The following is a 16,176-nucleotide window of genomic DNA, read 5'->3' as shown; positions in this document are numbered from 1 at the left end:
ATACACCGAGAAGGAGAAGGTGAACTCCGGCGGATCTTGGCGCAGCAGCGACACCTAGTGGACATCGGGCGCACGACCTTAGTGAATCCCGGCAGAACCCGAATCAGCGTCGGAGAACGCGCCGCTGGATCGCGACTGGAGGGCAATGAAAGTTGTGAAAGTCAAAAACACACATAGAACTCAAACATGAAAAAAGCTTGAGTGAAAGGAGCTTTGGTATTTTAATCTTTATTTTGTGCTTAGGTACAAAGAGGTAAAAAGGGACATATTTATGTTTCGCACTCTTTGCACTTTCTCAAGCCACACACTCTTGTTCTTAGCTTTCATTATGTTCCCCTATAATAGAGAGTGGTCTGTATTTACTAAGGTGCTTGCGCCAGTTTTCTGTTGGACTTTGTATGTTCATTTGTGTCACATGTGACCGTTTGTGGCGCAGCTGCACTATTCTTCATGCAACACAAATTTTTGCACTGAAAGGAGGCGTTCTAGTGCTCAGTCGGACAATGGGGGGCATTTACGAAGGGCCCGAATCGCTTTTTTTTCGTCGGGTTTCCTGAATTTTTCCGATTTGCAACGAATTGCCTCGGAAATCGGGGGCGTGGCTGTCGGAAAACCCGACGGATTCGGAAAAATCGCGGTATTTAGAAAAAAAGTGTCGCTTTACACGCACTTACCTGCACCAAGAAATAGAAGGTGAACTCCGGTGAACTCCAGCGGACCTCGGCGAAGCAGCGACACCTAGTGGATATCAACCGGACTCGAATCAGCGTCGGAGACGCTGGATCGCAACTGGACCGGGTCAGTAAATCTGCCCCAATGTGTCGGGGCAGTGCAGGGAGCGCCAGATTCATGAAGAACGGGCACCAGAAATCCTGAATCTGGTGCCCCCAGCACTATACACAGGAAAACTGCACATGCTTTTCGTAAATGTGGGCCAGTGTTTCTAAAAGTCTCAAGGCAGGTGTGAACTGGTCCAAACATGTCTAGCAAGGTACAACAGATTTGGAGAATTGGTTAGGTGGCCTGGTCAGCCAGACAATATAAATCTAAATTAACAGATATAACCCTTAAAGGGGTTTTCTCACCTGGGCAGTCACATTTGATTACATTCATATGCTTTATATTATACATTTCTTCAATTGTACAGGCGGTCCCCTACTTAAGAACACTCAACTTACATACGACCCCTAGTTACAAACGGACCACTGGATATTGGTAATTTATTGTACTTTAGTCCTAGGCTACAATGACCAGCTATAACAGTTATCACAGGTGTCTGTAATGAAGCTTTAGTGTAAATCCTGGTTCTTATGACAATCCAACATTTTTAATCCAATTGTCACAGAGACCAAAAAAGTTCTGGCTGGGATTACAATGATAAAATATACAGTTTCGACTTGCATACAAATTCAACTTAAGAACAAACCTACAGACCCTATCTTGTATGTAACCCGGAGCCTGCCTGCATTTTATTAAAATAATGTAAAATGTAATTAAATTAAATAACCTACTGCAAGTACCACAGCCACCCTGTGGCAATGCATGCTGAATCCAGTTGCTTGCGTGCCTCAAAGATGCACGTCTGGCCACTGCTGCCAGGGTGTGGTGGTGGTTGTATCCAAGGACAACTATCTTAATTCCAAGGCACAGAATGGCCACATTTATGGGAAATTATATTCATACAGGCACACCCTTTTTAATAACATGCAATTGAAATATATATCAGATAAATTATGTTAAATCTGACTGCCCAGTTGAGAATAAACCCCTTTAAGTCGGTTTTCTTTAGTTTTCTGAAGGGAGATCATTTAGATCTCTACAAATGTACACTACTCTGTATACAAGCTAATCTTTACATGTATTTTCATATATTTCTCATGATTATATATTTATAATTTAGGGTAGTAATCGGCATTGGTCAATCTTTGATGCACAAAATAACCATCACAATTTAGATCTTAGCCGTAAGTAGGCAGAACAAAGAATCCCGCTGTCTAATGTATCTTTCTCATTGTACTGGGTTCAACTGGCCAGCAGCAGCTGAAAGACGTGATCTCCATCTCGGTGTTTAGCACGCTGGAATGCTGTGGGACAATTTTATCTTATATTTAGCATGTAATTATATAGAGGTGTAACATGACATTATAAATGCAGGCTATTTATTTTTAGTTACGGTCACTCCCACAATAAAATTGACCTCATCTGACTTAGATCTTCAGTGGGTGTGTCAGAATAATGGCTTATACATGAGATTTAAAATTAGACTGTAAGGTGGTGTAGTAGTACAGAGGTTGTCGTCATATTTTATAATATATTCACCTGTCAGGGAACTGTAGTGTACCTAGTCACACTTGCCCATGGGCTATGAGACTAAATGCAAAAATTTATGGACAATAGGAGATAGAATTTCAGAACAAAATGGGTATTGCATACAAAAATTAATTAAGAACATCCGACTTAGAGACGACCCCTAGTTACAAACGGACCTCTGGATGTTGGTAATTTACTGTACTTTAGCCTTAGGCTACAATGATCAGCTGTAACAGTTACCAAAGATGTCTGAAATTAAGATTTATTGTTACTCCTGGTTCTTATGACAACCCAACATTTTTAAAATACAATCGTCACAGAGACCAAAAAGAATTTGGCAGGGATTACAATTATAAAGTATACACTTACATACAAATTCAACTTAAGAACAAACCTACAGAACCTATCTTGTATGTAACCCGGAGACTGCCTGTATCCCAAAAGATGTAATGATAAGAGTATGCTGTAGCTTGAAGGCAATCTACAATCTAAAGCAGCTTATATGTGGAAAACCCATTGTCAGAATCCTCTCAATGGACTCTGGCTGTTGAGTTCATAGCTTGTAAGCTATACCCAGGTCTGTCTTGCATTATTTGATCCTTGGAAAGTTGAGTTGTTCAAACTGATGCTCAGAGTTGGTCTCAACTGTGGGTGAAGTAATGCATGGCCAAGCCAGTCAGCTGCTAGAGGCAGTAACCAGAGGCTGGATATATTATAAGGGCTCAGTTCATTCAGTGCTGGTTATAGTTTCTCATGTGACCTATAGTACTATTGTCTGTTTCTGCTTTGCTGGACCTAAAAACCATGAACCCAAGTGTGAATTTTTACCTGTACCTGATCCAGAGCACTGTTTCCAACCTGATACAGAAAATCAACCTGCAATCAGGTATCCTCTCTGACCTGGAGTCCTGTCTAATCCTTTACCTGAACCTTGTATCCTACCTGAGCCCCCACCTGATCTGGAACTATGAAACGTGTATCTACCCTGAACCGCAACCTGATCTTGTCTGAACCCAGAACCTTGTGCCCTGCCTGATCCAAAACTCAGAGTCAGTAGTCTGAACCCTGTTTCACAGCCTGTACCCTGTTACTGCGCTTGTACTGCTATCCCAAGCCTGTTTCCTGTAAAACATTCATATTTATCTGAAAACCTGAGGGTTATGAACGTGACGCTAGCGGAATGTGTGAACATGCCCTCAAAGCCATAAAGGCTATGTGTGATTTTCTAAAATCAGAAAAACTTTTTTCTGATTCTACCATTAATACCTAACATGATAAACTTGGACACGTTATATTATCCATGGCTTCATTCTAAAAAGTGTACTATCGCAAGGTGAATAAAACTTAACATTTATTTCAAAATACATAAAGACCACTATGATCACAAATAACAGTGCACCAGCACCAACTACAATTGGCCACTGTCCTAACAAGGACGGTCCTTGTTAGGACGGGAGTCTATGGATGATATTAAGGTGTTATTGCAGTGTGTAAGGGATACCTAGGTCCTTCATTACCTGTGAGAACCTGATGGTCCGAATCTCATACCCAGGATTGGTAAGAATATTCCATTTTCTACCTTCCGCATACTGATTATCACTGTTATCATTGTTACAGCATACACCTGTATTCCTCTCCTACACTGCATCGAATATAGAGTGGCTGCCATATTTCTAGGTTTGATTGCCAACTATTTTTCTTTGATGCTGTCTGTTATGATACATAGCGTGTACTACCTTGTATATATATGATCCCATTGTTTTCAGCGGCCGAGACGACACTTGTTTGTGGGCCCTGTGCTTTTTGACTAGCACAGCACAGTGGCCGACTGTAGTTGGTGCTGGTGCACTGTTATTTGTGATCATAGTGGTTTTTATGTATTTTGAAATAAATGTTAAGTTTTATTCACCTTGCGATAGTACATTTAACTAATTAAGGTGTTTGGTACAGTCCCTCCTTTGTTGTGGATTTGTGAAGTAAGCATAGGGCGAGTCTAATAGCCTTCATTCTAAAAAGCCAGAAGGGCTTTGGGGGCATTAACAGAGCCACTCCATGCTTTAACTTCATGAGTTGTTATACTGTGCAGGAGCATGTCCCCCCTCCCAATGTGTGAACTTACAGCAGGGAGAGGGGAAGGGCTGAGGGAGCAGGTGGGGGGATATAGTGTAATAGCTTGTGAAGGCAGAGCATAGAAGGGCTCCGTTAACACCCCACAGAGCCCTTCTGGCTAATTAGCATAATTTATATAAACAAATATAAGGTTACCACAGTCACGGTGCCTGGATCTATGAGTAAGTGTCACTAGTTTATCATGATGGATTTTTAGGGTATATTTTCAGTAACCATTGCCAGTTTTGCATAACAAGTACAAACATAAAAGTAAAGCGAAAACTAACAATATGCTTTACTGAATCAAAAGAATCACAATCGCTTTGTAAGTTGTCAGAAAAGTGTCATTCCCCATTTTAACAGTGAAGTAACTTGGAAAGACATCTGTATGCTCCCTGCTTACGCAGTCAGAAAATACCACAAACTGGATCAAAAAATTGTGGCAGAACGCTGGATGCCAATTTGATGTAATTTGTGTTTGTGTAAGGTTAGCGTCTGGATCAATGTGTTTCACAATCCCAGAGCAGTCAAGAGTGGAAAACACCGGACAAATGTCCGCTTTGACATTTCCTTCCAATCAACTTTTGACAACTCTTTCCATGTTTACTGCCATTTAGTTTTAACCAAAGTTATTGAATTTTGGCTTTCGTAACGAACAGGAATGAATTCTCATTGCATAAAATATTATATCATTATAGTGAATGATTATATCAAAAGTCATAAGAACGAAGGCACTGATAATAAACTAATAGGTACAAAATTACAAGGGCGCAAACAACCTGGTGATGTGATGTCATTCTTGGAAACATTAGGACCTAGTTTAGATAGATAAAGGAACAGGAACTCAGACTCACATTTATTATTCCAGACAAACCTGACAAGCGATTCATTCTGCCTTGTCTGATAGCAGGATACGATACCAGGAGAGATGCTGAGCTCTGGTGTATAGAGGTGGATGCGATTTGGAGTAGAATTAGTAAAAAGCAAGTAAATCCTGACAGGACTACGAGGTGAGACAGTAAGGGTTCTGTTTTAAAAATTGTCAGCTGAACCCTTGGAGAACCTAACCAGCAGTCTAATGTATAGGGATGTCTACTTATGTTTTTAACTGACCCTTGGGGCATTAAGCCACTGGCAGACATTTTTGGAAGTAGCTTTAAAGGGTTATTGCCCCGAGACAAGATTCTTAAATGTAATCAGGATAATACAATAACACATTCTCTAATTCACTGTTATTAACAAAAATACAGCATTTCACAGATATAAGTCCAACCTGTCTCTATCAGTCCTGGTGTATCTGAGATCTGACCGTAAATCAGAAGTCTAGGGTCGGGCAGGACAGATTGTTCTCCTGTCTGACGCTGTTCTGAGCTGCTCTCTGCATCGGCCCCTCCCCTTGCATTCCAAGACAAGCTCACACACACTTCCTGCCAGCAAGCAGCAGTGTGCAAAGACTTACTCTAATAACTACAGACAGATAAGTTCTTTATCCAGGGGAGGGGGAGGAAAGCACAACAGAGCTGACAGTGTATGTTACTGCTGACAAAGCAGAGCTGAGAATGTAATTGTGTGTTATATCTCTTCATCTCTGATTCGTCTCATCTCTCTTTCTATGGTTCAGATACTAGTACAATTTTCAGAAGCTAAATGAAAGTGTAGATTAACCCAGTAGCCTGGTAGCACACAGCATCTCACACTACTAGAGGAATCATGAAGTGTCTGCTCAGGGTCCCTGTCCACACTCTGAAATTTAACACTGATCATCACCGAGTTATAGGAGCTAAAACCAGTGTCAGACTGGCCCACCAGAGTACCAGGCCCTGGCTCAACCCAATACTAAACCTCAGAGGTCCATCAGAAAAAAAATACAATTTGGAGACTGCTATATTTCATGGGGGATAATGAAGAGTGGGTCCCCAAATAGATTTTCTCAGGTGGGCCTAAGGAAACCCAGTCCGACACTGGCTAAAACTGTAAGGTAAGGGGGTTAAAATGATCTTTATTGTTTAAACATGAAGAGGGGAATGAAATTTGAGTATTTTCTTTCATGAGCAAATCCCTTACGATTTTCCCACTTATCTTATGACCCGCACTTATCTCTAAAATGAGACCAGCCTATTGTGCATCTATTGGGAGAAATTGCCAATTTTATGTGTAGGAGGGTCTTTCTTCACTATCACTTTCAGGGCACAGAAATGAGAACACAGGTGAGATAGCTGGAAAAACACTTTCAGACTGAAAGTGGCAAATCAGTTTTTAACCTACAATTGTATAGGCAGTGGCAGCAGGCGAGGAAAAATAAATTACAGGGTGTTTTACTTTGTACTGTTTTATTTATACAACTGCATCTCCATCACTTGGTAGGACACCCTTCTCTTAATGTCACTGCTTTCACAGGTTTGATGGCAAATTTTTGCCATCTGCTTTGGGACAGGCCATTAATTTAGACTTTCTGATCATAGGTTTTTGATCTCCTTTCCTCCATGTTCGTTCCCTCCACACATTGGATGAGCTATGGGCTGGGCAAGACTATGAGACATTGACAAGTGATCTCTGTGTGGTCAGATCAGACTATGCTTACAAAAAGTGTATATAAATCGTGACATGATTTACTTGTGCGTTACTTATGTTCATAACCATCAAAACACCCCAGAACACTCCCTGTAATCCATTTAGCTCTTTGTTTATTTGTGAAGTGATATTTTTCTACTGAAATCTTCTTGGAATCATATCAGAATGAAGTCACCTGGATGGCTGAGCAGAGGAAAATACCAATCATTTGTGAATATAATAACAGGTCGTAATTCTTCCTCTGCCGTTGGCACATCGAGCGGAATCTGTCTCAGAATTTAACCTTGTACAGAGAGATCATTTAAATAATGTTTGAGTTTACAAATGAAAAGCCCAAATATATGATGGTAGTTAAAATTTCCCCTTGCTTGGGAGAACGTACTACAGTCAATCATCATGGCCCAGACCACCAGCTGTTTCCACCATCTTCTGTTCTGGCACGGAGGATGCGGCACATAGACCACTAATGGGAGCTTTTCCAAGGTTTCTATCAGGTGGTTTGTGAAGGAGGGTTTATTGCCTCTGGTTTGTGTTTCCTTTATTGATCCAGTATATAATTCTGTCAAATGTTTCCAATTAGTTTGATACACGTATACTGTATTTATATGGGGACATGAGGCATATTTTATATACAGGTGATACATCTAAAATCTACATAGACATTTACAACGTTTGATAATTTTATCTGCCATAATGGAAACAAGGAAATCACACCTACAGTTGACTATTCCTGCCCTGGGTTGACTATTTACTGTATGTGGCCAAGAACTTACTCAAGTTCCGATTCTCATAAAAAGGCGTCAAATGTCAGATGACCATAAAGTTTGATTTAGGTTTAGATGACAATTTTATAAGTATCACTATCTCTTGCTTATATATCACTAGGGAATCACAGAGAATCACCTACAGTATGTATCACCTTCTACAGACAAGCATTATCTATGACCCGAACATTGATATCCCCTCCTAAGCCATGCGTTTTTTGACCAGTTTGAATTAAGATAATTGGTCAAACCTGTCAAAAACGGATGGGTTTTCAAAAAACACATTCATTTTTTTAACACACTGCTTAAAAATGTCCCAAAAACTTGTTCAAAAAGCCCCGTGTGCCATCAGCCATAGGGTGTGGTCACACGTTCCATTTCCTAATGCATTGCTAGTGACTTGGCCTGATTGCATATCCGTTTTCATTGAAACGCATGCGATTGCTAAACAGCACCCGGTGGTTGCTGAACGCATTTGTTTCACTGGAAATGCTTATGAAATCAGGCCGAGTCCCAACCACCCATGCACTATAAATGCGTTAGGAAACGCAATGCTAGCGGAACGTGTGACCGCACCTTCAGGCACCCCTATTCAATAAATAAATTGCTTAAGCATTGAAGCCTTTGCTTCATTTAGGATCCACAATCAGATTTTAAAAACATGAGTGTTTTAGTTGTATGGACTCCAGGCGATGTCACTGTGAGGGACGATTCCCTCCAAAATAGCGGTAACGTGCTGCCAAGATTTAAATTCTGGTGTTGTTACCACTGGTTGTTACCGCTGGGTGTTAGCTAGATAATGCCTTAACAGCACTGTGATGTAATATTATGTCACATATTAACGGGTTAAGGCATTTGTCCCCATCCCTAGGATGAATGAAGCAGCAACAGGTCCAGCGTGAGTCCTGTCGCTCCATTCAATACTGTAGGAGTGCCAAATTTTGTCTAGGACAACGCTTGTTTATCTCTGGCACTTCCATTCCCAGTCAGTTCAGTGTTTTTATTTTGTAGGCTGTTTTTTTTTCAACAGCCCCATTACATCCTGGTATTATTATGTGGGTGCAACTATCAGATTTCATGGCCCTAAAATCCTACCCCTAATAGAAGTTTAACACAATTTTTTTTAAAGTGAACCTGTCACCAGGATACCTGATTGTTGAATAATAAACCTACTACCATTTGATTTTTTATGAACCAAACATACCTTGAGAATGCTGTTGCTTCACTCATGCAGCCCCCTTTAGTATAAAGCCCGACTGCACCGACATCGGGGGCGCCGTAAGGTGAGTATGTTTATTTTTTTATTGACTCGTGTATAAGCTGAGGCGAGGTTTTTCAGCACATTATACATGAGTATAAACGGTAATTGTTTTCAGCAAAACCACTCAACTAGCTACAGCATTATCAAAGTATGTTTGGTTCATAATGCATGAAATCAAATGCTAGATTTCCTTTAAAGCACACTATGAATTATTTTAGTACTTTATATAAGTTGAATTCACATTTCCTGGCTCCCTGCTAGCAGCATGTGTGAGTCCCTACGGAGGGCCAGCTGCAGTCTGTGCGTGCCTGTGTCTCCTCATGCATCCTTCCTCTCTTCTACACCATCCCTCTCCTGCCTGCTCAATGCACATAGCAAGAAGTGGGGAGGGGGAGGGAGCTGGATGAGTGTGGAGGGGACGAGACTGTCACACAGGCTGCAGCTGTTTCCTCCCATCCTCTTGGTACTTACCACATACTTCTGGCAGGGAGCTCGACAATCTGGAGTAACTTTATATTAACTTCTGAAATTATTTAAAATGCTGACAAAGGCATTTTTAAAGTCGGGTTCGCATAGGCTATTGGAACCTGGCACCAGATAAAAATAGGATTCCTGTTCACAGGTGAGCTTTAAGTAACATTATTATTCAGAGATCATGTAAGTTTATTTTTAATTTCATATAATTACAGTATAGCACAGCACTGCCCCATTTAAGGACATCTACCATCAGTTTACTGATGGTAGATATGTCCTAATAAGAAGTTCTTCCCCCCGTAGCACTACAAGTCCCTGACCCCCACAATGCATAGACTGCTGACGGGTGGGACCGCTAGCGCTAAAGGGAGAGTGCATAAATAAAAATATGAGGCTCCCTGAGGCGCTCGGGTGATGTAGCTTGAGTGTCCCAGGGTAATTTTCATAACTTTTATAACTCTATATTTCCGTGATTGCGGCATATAGAGTTATAATTAAAAAAAAGTCCTGAGGAACATTACTTCTTATTAGAATAGTAAATTGATGGTAGATGTTCTTTAAGACACAGGAGCCAGGAGAAAAATTGTGCAGAACCCTAGGTTCAAACCAGAAGTGATGATAGATGTGGCAGCTATTGCTCAAACCTTCAGATATGTAATATGTGCTTATAGGATACTTATAATTATTGTGATGGCAGCCGCTATCCTCCTTTCCATCCAGCATACACTCCAGGGTGTATGAGGTGTTCAGATTTTATTAAAGGCTCCGGTATGCAACACAGAGATCTCCTGACATTGTGGTGCGAAGGAGCCCGAGCCTGCTGCACTACTCCGGATCTGGAGACCTCTGTGTTGCATACTGGAGCCAAGGAAATCTATGATTCAAAATGAGCCACCCAAAACACAAAAACCTTATAACCAATAAGTTAAATTTTAAACCCTGTGTGTGCTTGCAGTTCCAACAGCTATCACATGTCCCTATGTATGTCCATGGGCTTATACACACAGCCGTGGTTTCCGGTTCACGGAGTCTTCTTCTATTACCATCAGTGTGTGAGAGGACCTTACATGCAATTGATCGCGGCCCGCATATAACAGACCACAGACCCCATGGGTCCGCACTATTGTCTGAATACCCGACGATTTCCAATGTGCGCTGCATTTAGAAAAGGTTTTTGGCGCACACGAACGGATTTTAGCGCATCGGCACCGGCTTTCACGTGCTGAAGACAAATATTTCCTGTAGACGGTCTGAACTTTATAAATGTTGCTGGAGCTAGAGTTTGCACCTTTATACCTGATGTGATTTGTAAGCAGTAGGAAGTGTACAGTAAATAAATTTATCAAAATTGGTGCATTCTGTACTATGTGCAGTTTGCCTATGGAGTGTGCAGAGGGTGCCAGATTCATCAAAACTGGTCTCCATGAATCTGGCACGTCCTGCTCTGCTAGGGAAGTGGGCACCATTTGTTTTTGGTGCACTTTGTTCATGCTGCAGAGTTGTGGCGCAGACAGAATTGTGGTGCATGTCAGTAATAAATGTGGCGCAAACTGTGACTAAGCAGTAACTCGCCCCCTTGGAGCACATTTGTTCTGTCTTGCCGTACCTAGTGCAGCCGCGACACAAAACTGGCGCAGACACTTTATAAATGCACGTACAAGAAGTTTGAACTTTCTTTTAAGTGCCAAGTAAGACAAAAAAATGGCGCAAACACTTTAATTAGGCGACAAATCCGCAAGTAATACACAATGAGGGTTGGGGCTCCCCAAGTCTCAGAACCAAAGTCTGTGTAACAGCTGAATTACCCGGACTGATCACAGCCATGTCAACCAAACCCACTGCACCTTTATGAGTTCTGATACAATGAGCACCCAAACGGGCCAAACTCTATGGATCTTCAGAAGCATAACATCAGGGGCTTAACTTGAGGAGGAGCAGAGGGTGCGGTCGTAACCAGGCCCAAGAGGCCAAGGGGACCCGTATGGTGTACCTTACCTATATGAGAAGATTAGTACTATAAACTATACATTATAATTGGAGGCCTGGCACACATTTTGTAATGGGGTCCGGCAGCTTCAAGTTATGTCACTGCATTGCATGGTTTATTTTTGTCATCAATTTAGGAGATATGACACTGCAAGAGATAGCCAAATGCTGTGCTTGGCGACTTCTGACGCTCCACTACTGATGAATGGATGCGTCCTACCACTCCACTCATTAGTGATAAGGGGGCCCTCGTTCTCAGGATTGCTAGAGGCTTTGTTGTGATCAGTGGGGGTCCCACCAGTCTGACCTATCAGCTGTAGTGGATTATAATGTAGGCGGTTTGTGTGGCTGCCCCGGGCCCAAGGCTTCGAGGGGGGCCCACGACCACCTGAACGGATTGCAAGTTTGATACTGCAATCCTCAAACTCACATATGTATACAAGGGTCCTTGTTGGACCTTTGAAGGTTCTCAAACTACAGAACAAAAAGTGGACAGAAGGGACCCCCCCCCTCCTTTCCCAAGTAGCTTGATTCTGGTACCATATGAAGGAATTAAAGGCCCACAATTTCCATACAGCCCTGGGCCCATTTGCTGTCTTAATCTGCCCCTACAGATTGCAGATCAGCTTGTTAGCTTGTGATAATTCATTTCAACAATTTTTTTTTTCTTCTTGATGCCTCAATAATTTTAAAAGAAGTTTTTAAAGTACATTACTGCAATTGACTTCAATTTTAGGCAGTGAGAATCCTCATACCGCTACCTCATTGGGCCCCAATAAATTTCAGTTACACTTCAGGGGATTGGGTAACTTTTGGATTTATTTGCTTTACTTATCTAATGCTAATTTCCAGTTGCAGAATGTTCTTCTCTGTTCAGATGTAAAGCTAAAATTAGACTTTTCCTGGCACTAGAAAGCAGTGCATTGTGGGAGATCAGATGAGTGAAGCCAGTATGCCACTTATCTATCTGGAAAAAGTGGTATTATGTGAAAAGATGACAAAAAGGATGGCAAACCTGTCCACTGGCCGTGTGTTGAATAACCTATGGGCAAGGGTGGCACAGTTTATAGGACCAGTGTTAAAGATCAGGGGCACGGACACCAAAGCATATGTACCAAATTTTTGGTATTGTCCACAATATTTTTCTCCTACATGTGCATCAAAAAACTACAGTACTAATAATATGAAGCTACAGAATACATGGGAGAAATCCCTAACTATTCCATCTAATGACTACAGGTAATGTGTCCTCAGATTGAAGTTGGTTCTGATTCCTAATATTTCTCATTAGGCCAATATCACCGTGTCTCTTCTTCCAGCCACATCTCTTGACCCCTGTTCACATCTCCTGATCACTGTGACCATTGGCTACTGGGGGACCTGTGACTATTGGCTACTGTGGGGCAAAGTGACCATATTGAATATTGTTAAACTCTGGGACTATATTGGCTACTGTGGGGGCTATGAGGGGTGAACCTAAATACTCTGAGGCAAGCTGTAAAATGGTGTACCCTCTGTCCCATGCAGTAGAAATGTGGCAGGTTATATTTTTAGTAAGTGGGTTCTCCATGTAGTGTCTCGCACCCATGCTGCATCAGGTGTATAGAGACTCTATTTTTGAGTGGCAGGTAACTGTGTCCCTGATGATGCCGCCCCATTGTACTGCAGGTGCTGCTTGAGGCAAAAGGCTCAACTCACTTTATGGCTGGCGCACCCCTGGGGGCTCTGTTACTATATTCTTTACTGTGGTCGGGACATTGTTACAATATTGGCTACTGCGGGGTTATAATAGTTATCGAGAAAAGTATGGAGTTCATGATGGAGGAGATGAAGATGAAGTGAGGAACCTAAAATCTGCAGAAATTAGTCTTGGCTGGAAGAAGCTGCCATGGCAGCCTAGGCCATAGAAGAAGATGAAAGAGACTCCGCCAATCAAAGACAACTATGAACTGCTGAACTTACAGTAAATGCCATAAACTCTGCAGAGAAGGAAGCTATTTGGTGACCTTTAGTAACTAACTTTACCTATAGAGCATCAGCGGCAGTATTACACCACCATGCATGGAGCTACAGCAGCAGTACTTAGCCACACGTGGAGCAGTGTCAAGTCAGAGTGTATATCAGAAGTGACGTCTATTCTTGTGTTACTGCATATGATCAGGGCTGCATCCTCGTGTACAGTCTACACTTTCTATGTACATTCAGCTTGGTTCCAGTGCTGTATTTATTTGATGAGCTGGGTTCTCTTGTTGTAGGTATGTGTGGAACTTGATTTTGATGCTAAATGTATGTACAGATTTTGGTTTTATATATTAAGCATAATTTTGGAGCTGCATTTAAGTATGCTTAAGAGCTCTTAAGTTGCTTTTAGAGCTCTATTATGTACTAGACTTGGTTCTGGTGCGGCATTTATGTATGTAACTTTGTCCTGATACTGTATTTCTGGTGTGAGCTTAGCTCTGGTACTGTATTTATGTTTAGCACTTGGTTCTGGTGTTGTGTGTGTTCTAATTTCTGGATCCACACATAATCTTTGTATTTATAGGGTCTTAAAGGGGCTGTTTATATTTCTCTAAATGACTGCATATAGATCTACTGTATGTCTAAGTAGCCTGTGCAGGTGTGAGCAATTTTATTCATAGTTAGCAAAGTTATCATTTTATAGTTTAGGCTACAAGGCTACAAGGATAGTTGAAACTATTAATGAAATTTGTGTTAGATATGAAAAGTCTTTTTTAATATTATGTTAATATAAAGTCCTTTTTTCACACCATGTTGGACACGCAAAGTAGGGATCATGGTGTTAAATATTTGAATCCCACCCCTGGATTGTACATATCTCCAGGTAGTAGGATATAGAGCAGGGGTCAGGAACCTTTTTGCCTGAGAGAGCCATAAGCGCCACATATTTTAAAATATAATTTGGCGAGAGCCGTACAATATGTTTAAAGGGACACTGACTAGTACTGCTGTACTAAGCCACAACTGGACTGAAACAATGGTTATTTGCTGTAAAATAAAAACTAGAGAATTTACATTCGAGCTTGCAATCCATAACATCTCGTCCAGCACTCTGGCTTCTTTTTAATGTGCATGACTGGATCTGCCTTCTTCCCACCCGATGATGAGAGAGGGGCAGCTATCAGGCCTCCGCAGAAGAAACATGCATCACAAGCTCCAATATAAATTATCTAGTTTTTATTTTACAGGTAATTACCATTGTTTCAGTCCAGTGGTGGCTTAGTACAGCATGGAGAGACACTGTTACACACAAGCCTCAGCTTCTGCAGAACCTCCTCATACATGCAAAGACGACAGGAGTAAGACCTGCCGTCTTAGTATCCCGCACAGTCATTTACTATGGACATTTACGAGAAGAGTACCACTCACCCCACAGTTATCAGATGGGTCGTAGACAATGGGACAAAGCCCATTGTTTGTGGCCTGCAAAATGCCCCCATGTTAATGTGCATGTGGCCTAATATTGCACACACACACACACACACACAGTACAATACACATGACACACTGATACTGCACACACACGCACACACACACACAGTACAATACACATGACACACTGATACTGCACACACAAACATACATACAGTACAATACATATGACCCACTGATACTGCACACACACGCACACACACACACAGTACAATACACATGACACACTGATACTGCACACACACACATACATACATACATACAGTACAATACATATGACCCACTGATACTGCACACACAAACATACATACATACATACATACATACAGTACAATACATATGACCCACTGATACTGCACACACACATACATACATACAGTACAATACATATGACCCACTGATACTGCACACACACATACATACATACATACAGTACAATACATATGACCCACTGATACTGCACACACACACATACATACATACAGTACAATACATATGACCCACTGATACTGCACACACACATACATACATACAGTACAATACATATGACCCACTGATACTGCACACAAACATACATACATACAGTACAATACATATGACCCACTGATACTGCACACACAAACATACATACATACATACATACAGTACAATACATATGACCCACTGATACTGCACACACACATACATACATACATACAGTACAATACATATGACCCACTGATACTGCACACACACATACATACATACAGTACAATACATATGACCCACTGATACTGCACACACACACATACATACATACAGTACAATACATATGACCCACTGATACTGCACACACACACATACATACATACAGTACAATACATATGACCCACTGATACTGCACACACACACATACATACATACAGTACAATACATATGACCCACTGATACTGCACACACACACATACATACATACAGTACAATACATATGACCCACTGATACTGCACACACATACATACATACATACATACAATACAATACATATGACCCACTGATACTGCACACACAAACATACATACATACAGTACAATACATATGACCCACTGATACTGCACACACACACATACATACATACAGTACAATACATATGACCCACTGATACTGCACACACATACATACATACATACAGTACAATACATATGACCCACTGATACTGCACACACACACATACATACATACATACATACATACAGTACAATACATATGAC

The sequence above is a fragment of the Engystomops pustulosus genome, chromosome 10, assembly GCF_040894005.1.
Source record: "Engystomops pustulosus chromosome 10, aEngPut4.maternal, whole genome shotgun sequence".
In the NCBI taxonomy this organism is placed as follows: Eukaryota; Metazoa; Chordata; class Amphibia; order Anura; family Leptodactylidae; genus Engystomops; species Engystomops pustulosus.
The sequence above is the reverse complement of the archived record's forward strand: the minus strand, read 5'-3'. Positions refer to the sequence as shown.